The following is a 6,000-nucleotide window of genomic DNA, read 5'->3' as shown; positions in this document are numbered from 1 at the left end:
TAAGCCTATGAGCTTTTCACATGGATGCTGGGTCTCACAGAACTTAAGCATAGATATATGTTTGAACTCCAGGACACAATGGAACCAGGGATTTGAATGCCATCAAAAGCTCTACCTCCATCATTCATTTCTAAGCCACTGTGTTATTCTTAAGTTCTGTAACCCTAGAGATGGATTCAGCCCTGAGCTGACCACCTTGGCTAGAGACGGTAAGTCACACTGGAGTACTCCTGCTTTTGCTTCCATTTAAGGATGAGGTAGGGGCAGAGAGGACCACTGTAGGCACCAAGTGCTAATTTTACTATTTATTAAGTACAGGGCTCTGTGCTAGGTTCTGGGAGAGAAGGGAAGCAAGAGAACCAAAAAATTGAAGAACCAGATTCTTCCCTCAAAGGGTCTCCCACTTGAAAAGGGAAAATGACATAGTATGGCCTGACAAGTGCCACCACTACGTTGGGTAGATAGCATGAAAACCAATCTTACACAGGGCTTGGATTCTGAAGTTAGCAAGCCAGGCAAAAGGAGTCCTACAGCCAACTATGTATGCCCAAAATACTTGAATCACACCCAACACAAGATATTCATGGCATGAGTGACAAGCAAGGACCAAAATTGACTCAGACAACTGAGTTCCACATCTCCCACCTCTCATTCCAGGTTATATTGTTCACTGAATAGACTGGAAGTCAAAATCATCCACACTATTTATAGCAGTCTCTCTCCTCACTCTCTTTTACTATGTGCATGGAGTTAAATCCACAGGAGTTAAAAGTATATGAGATGTGACTCATTAACTTGGCAAAGCCATGCAGCATTGAGCTTGGGAACTAGGATCCAAGGCCAGGGGTGCGTAACTTTTCAGTCCACAATTCCAGCCTTTACACCAGGCAGTATTCCAAAGTTACCATATCCCCCATTATCTAAGTCATTTAAAGCTGGAGGTTCTCTCAGGCTCTTCCTTGGGAACCCCTGACCCCCACTCCAGGAGTAGTACAGAGCTCAGCTCAGGTGGGTCCACATGAATTGGGCTGGGACAGTCTGGGCTGAGCTGAATTGAGAGGTCATCCGGACGAGCACAGAGGAATATTGACTCCAGGGCAGCTGGTGGGATGCCATTCATTTTCCTAGGTTGTATATGCTATGAAGAGCTTATCAAGGGGATGTTTACAAACGGGGGACCTTGCTGTTTTTAACAGATTAACTGTAACATATTGGTTCAGTGACCTGACAGCCCATTTACATGAAGTGTTAGTTTACACTTGACTCTTTCCCTGTACAGTAGGCAGATAGAGAGGCCACCGGGTTGACAGGGAGGAGGCTGGCCAAGCCCAGAGCTTCCATTAAGCAGTTAAGCATGGGCTCTTTGGAGTCTGGCATAGCCTTGAATACAGCCAGACCTCACACTTCACTCTTTCCTAAATAGTGATAGAAAACCTTCCACCCAACCGTGCCTATGACCCTTTCTGAACAATCCATGCCAAGGTTCCTGCCTCACAACCCAGAGGAACATTACTGTTGTTGCTTTCATCATGTATTCAGGTCACAATCATGTCAGACAAGCCAGAGACTCCAGGGCAGGCCCATTATATTTTCTGATCTGGACTAAAACAATCAGCCCTCCAGGAAGCTTTAGTTTGTTAGCTTTGCTTTCCCAGGAAGACTTTTTCCTTAAGGCTGAAACACCAAGCAATTTCACTTTGGGGAAGTGTCTCAACTTCAGTGCTTTGGCTCTTTGCAACCTAGAGCATAGCGCTCCCTTTCTATTACTTTTGGAAGAACCTCAGTAAACTATTTTGGGAAGCAGTGTGGGCCTGAAAGTTAGAAGACCCAAATTCTAACTGACATCCATTGTGCCCTAATCTGTGTCAGCTGCTCTCATTTCCTTGATCTCATTTAATCTCAACATTACTCTAAAAAGTAGGTATTACTCTCTTGATTTTGTGGATAAGAAAATGGAGGCTCAAAGAGATGAAATTTACCAAAATGATGCAGATACCAGTACAGGTAGCAGAACAGGAATTCAGACTCAGATCAGTCAGATGATCAGTCAGGTTTGAACACGTGTTCTTTTCACAATACCACATGGCCTAATCCAGATATCCTAAATTTTCTAGGAGAAGGAGATGTTTGTTGTTTCCAGAACCCTTGTGGTGATTGGGCTGGCAGTGAAATCCACTAGGCAACTATTTTTAATCATCAGTGAGCATAAGAATCAACTAGGGATCTTGTGGAAAGTGCACACTCCCAGAGATTTAGAGACTGTGGATTTGTAGTTTAGCCCAGGGATCTGCATTTTCAACAATGAGCAGCTTCACTGATTCTAGTGCTGGTTGACTGGAAAGCATTTCACACCTTTAGGGGGTATCATTCACTCCAGGACTGCAGGGTCTCAGTGGGAGGGGTTATCCATTCCTATCCCATTGCTTCTTTCAGATTCTTTTGGATGTTCCCCCAGTAGTCATGGTCCTCTTTCTAGAACTGCAATCTGGTTCAGATGCCTGTGGCCATGTGCTTCAGTGAAGGCTTAAATGCTCTCTCTCCCAGAAGGTGAAACTTGGATGGTCTAAACCAATGGTTCTCAATCTTAGAGGCACATCAGAGCTCCCTGAAGTGTACACATGTTCACACACACACACACACACACACGTGTGTACAAGACCCCCCATAAACCCAATTAAATCAACCTCTAAGAGCAGAACCTAGACATCTGTAATTATTTTAAAAGATGCCCAATTTGTTCCCAGCTAGAGTTGAGAATCACTGGCCCTGCCTATTTCCCTTACCACTGGTCTGGGATAAACATTTGATAAAATTCTGACCCAAAAAACTGATGAGAGGTCTTCTGGGAGGTGGTGCTGTGGGGAAATTCATTTCCTGTCTTTGAAAGAGATGTGAGGATAGAATGAGCCATCTTTCCTCTTTCTGACTTTGCATTTTGTGATGTAAAGGTGTGAGGCCTGGAGTTATTGCAGCCGTCTTGGGATCATGAAGGAGCCAACCTAATAGCCACAGGCAAGGATGGCAGCAAAGAAAGAAATGGGAACTTGGTGGCAACTTGGGGCAAGTTAATTAAACTACTCTGCAATCACCTTACCCTGAGCATATGTTTTATGAGAAGTGATTAATATACATATATATATATATATATATTTTTTTTTTTTTTGGCTCACTGCAACTTCCATCTCCCAGGTTCAAGCAATTCTCCTGCCTCAGCCTCCCAAGTAGCTGGGATTACAGGTGTGCACCACTATGCCCCCTCATTTTTGTATTTTTAGTAGAGATGGGGTTTCACCATGTTGGACAGGCTGGTCTCGAACTCCTGACCTCAAATGATCCACCAGCCTCAGCCTCCCAAAGTGCTGGGATTATAGGCGTGAGCCACCGTGCCCAGCCGATTAATATTCTTAAGACATGTTAAGTTGGATATTATTATTTGCAGCCAAAATAATCTCAACAGATACAGCTACTAATGAACTTCACCTGCTTACTGCCTGCACTATTTCTAAGAGCAGCATAAGTACATCAGCAGCTGGGGCCCACAGAACAAGACGACCGAGACTCAGTCTTGATGGCCAAAAAACTTTAAGTTCAGTGAGCCCTGGGTACTGCCATTAACGTGTTGCCTTGAGAATTATTCCAATAATAACTGTGACATTTATTATGCATTCACTTCATGCCAGGTATTGTACAATGCAAAGTGCTATAAGTAAGTCATCTCATTCCATCCTTAAAATTACCCAGGGAGATATGTATTATTATTCACATTTTACACATTAGGAAACTGAGAACCAGAAAAGCTAAGGAATTTGGCCAAGGTCGTATAGCGCATGAGTGGCAGAGACAGGATGCCAACCCCAATCTGTCAGACTCTCAAGATATTTCTTGTGGTGACCATGTTGTTTCATTTCCCTATGACTTATGAAGCTCTGTGTGTTCACACATTCACCGAAGTGCTTAACTATGCGAATAAAAGGCATTCATCATTGTAATCCTTAATGGAGATAACAGAAATATTAGCAAAGGCCGAAGTGAAAACAGTTCAAGTGAGGCCTAATTTTTTACATGCCAAGGAATGATTTACTTTATCACAGCAAAGAATTTTATTTGACAAATGCATACTTTATCATCTCTGGTCTGCTGAAAATGTAAGTTTACATTTTCCTAGCCATAAAATTAAAATAATTTTGGCTCCAAAAACTGAAAAGAAATCTCATTCTAGGTTCAGGTCTTTCTCTGGAAATTCGAATGCTAAATATGGAGCCTGAAAAAATGCCATTTCTGTCAGGCAGGACAGACTCAAATCAGTAAGGTCAGGGTTCAAAATCTGGTTCTGGCTCTTGCTGACCGTGTGACCTTGGACATGACATTTCACTCCTCCAAGTCTCAGCTTCCTGATCTGTAAGATGAGAATGACAACTCTCACTTCAGGCCTGGGATGGGGATTAAATCAGACACTCTGTGTAAGTTGCCTGGCAAACCAGGAGTGCTATCAAGGTTGGCTGTTCTTAAAATATATACAAAGGGTCCAGCATGGAACCTGGTGCGTAGCAGCTACTTGATAAATCTTTCAGCCCTTCCCTCTATCTTCCCTTTTCTGTTCCTCATCTTCAACTGTCTTCAGGGGTGGGCCTCCAAAGACAGAAGCAAAACCAAACAGGATGAGGTCCTTCTGTACTTGGTTGTGAAAGGAGTAATGAGACAGCGTCCACATCTTGGTTTGCTCCGCATTCTGGCAGCTTACTACAGCATCATCCCTACACCCTGACTCAACATAGGGAAGCTAGCCAGTCTGCCAGTGGGCCACCTGCCAATTGGAAGACAAATTTGAGAAAAAGTCAGAGGATCAGAGTAAGGGACAGAAGAAGGGGTAGAGTGGAGTGAGAAGAAATGGTTAAGTTGGCTCGAGAGCCAAGCGTCTCTGGGAAGCTGGAGAGAGATAATCTTCCACACCCAGGTTAGATCAGATTTCCACAAGGGAGGAAATATTTCAAGGGAATTTGGATTGCTAGTGAGAGAAGCAAAAGACAGGGCCTCAGCAAAGGATTTCCTATTCATAATCAAAGGGGAGCCACAAGTTCTCAATTAGGGTTGGTCAGTCAAAACTATACTCCAAGTCCCATTGAAAAAAGCAGACAGAAAAGACCAGCAGTTCACATACTTGTTTAGAACTGTTGTGTTTTGAGTTCCTTCCCCCCATAATTAGAACTTCTCCTCAGCCCCATGAAGTTCTTAGGGCAGCCACCATGGTTATCATCCCCATTTTATAGATTTGCAAACTGAAGCTTACTGCTGGCAATATGTTCTTGGTCAAATAATGGGAAGGTAGATATAAAGATGAGTTTGTCCAGTGGTTCTTAAAAGAACCCAGAGCCCTGGCCGGGCGCGGTGGCTCAAGCCTGTAATCCCAGCACTTTGGGAGGCCGAGACGGGCGGATCACGAGGTCAGGAGATCGAGACCATGCTGGCTAACACGGTGAAACCCCGTTTCTACTAAAAAATACAAAAAATTAGCCGGGCGAGGTGGCGGACGCCTGTAGTCCCAGTTACTCGGGAGGCTGAGGCAGGAGAATGGCGTGAACCCAGGAGGCGGAGCTTGCAGTGAGTTGAGATCCGGCCACTGCACTCCAGCCTGGGCGACAGAGTGAGACTCCGTCTCAAAAAAAAAAAAAAAAAAAAAAAGAACCCAGAGCCCTGTATCTGGTGAGGATTCCAGGTGATTCTGATGATCAACCAGGTTTGGGAACCATTGATATCACTCAACAAACTCACTGCAGAAAGAAACAGAGCCTGACAGAGGTGGAGGAATCTGCCCAAGGTCACTCAAATGAGTGGCTGAGACAAGTTTAATCCTTCAGCTTACTGTCTCCGTGACAGAGCTCTTGCCAGCTCACTCCATGGGCTGTTTAGTTACTCATGACAACCTACAATATAGATTGTATTTATTCAATAAACTTTTACTGGGGACATCTTTGGTGCCAGGTGCCAGATTCTTGGCCTTAG

This window comes from Papio anubis, chromosome 3 (genome assembly GCF_008728515.1).
Source record: "Papio anubis isolate 15944 chromosome 3, Panubis1.0, whole genome shotgun sequence".
Lineage (NCBI taxonomy): Eukaryota > Metazoa > Chordata > Mammalia > Primates > Cercopithecidae > Papio > Papio anubis.
This window is presented reverse-complemented; position numbering follows the sequence as displayed.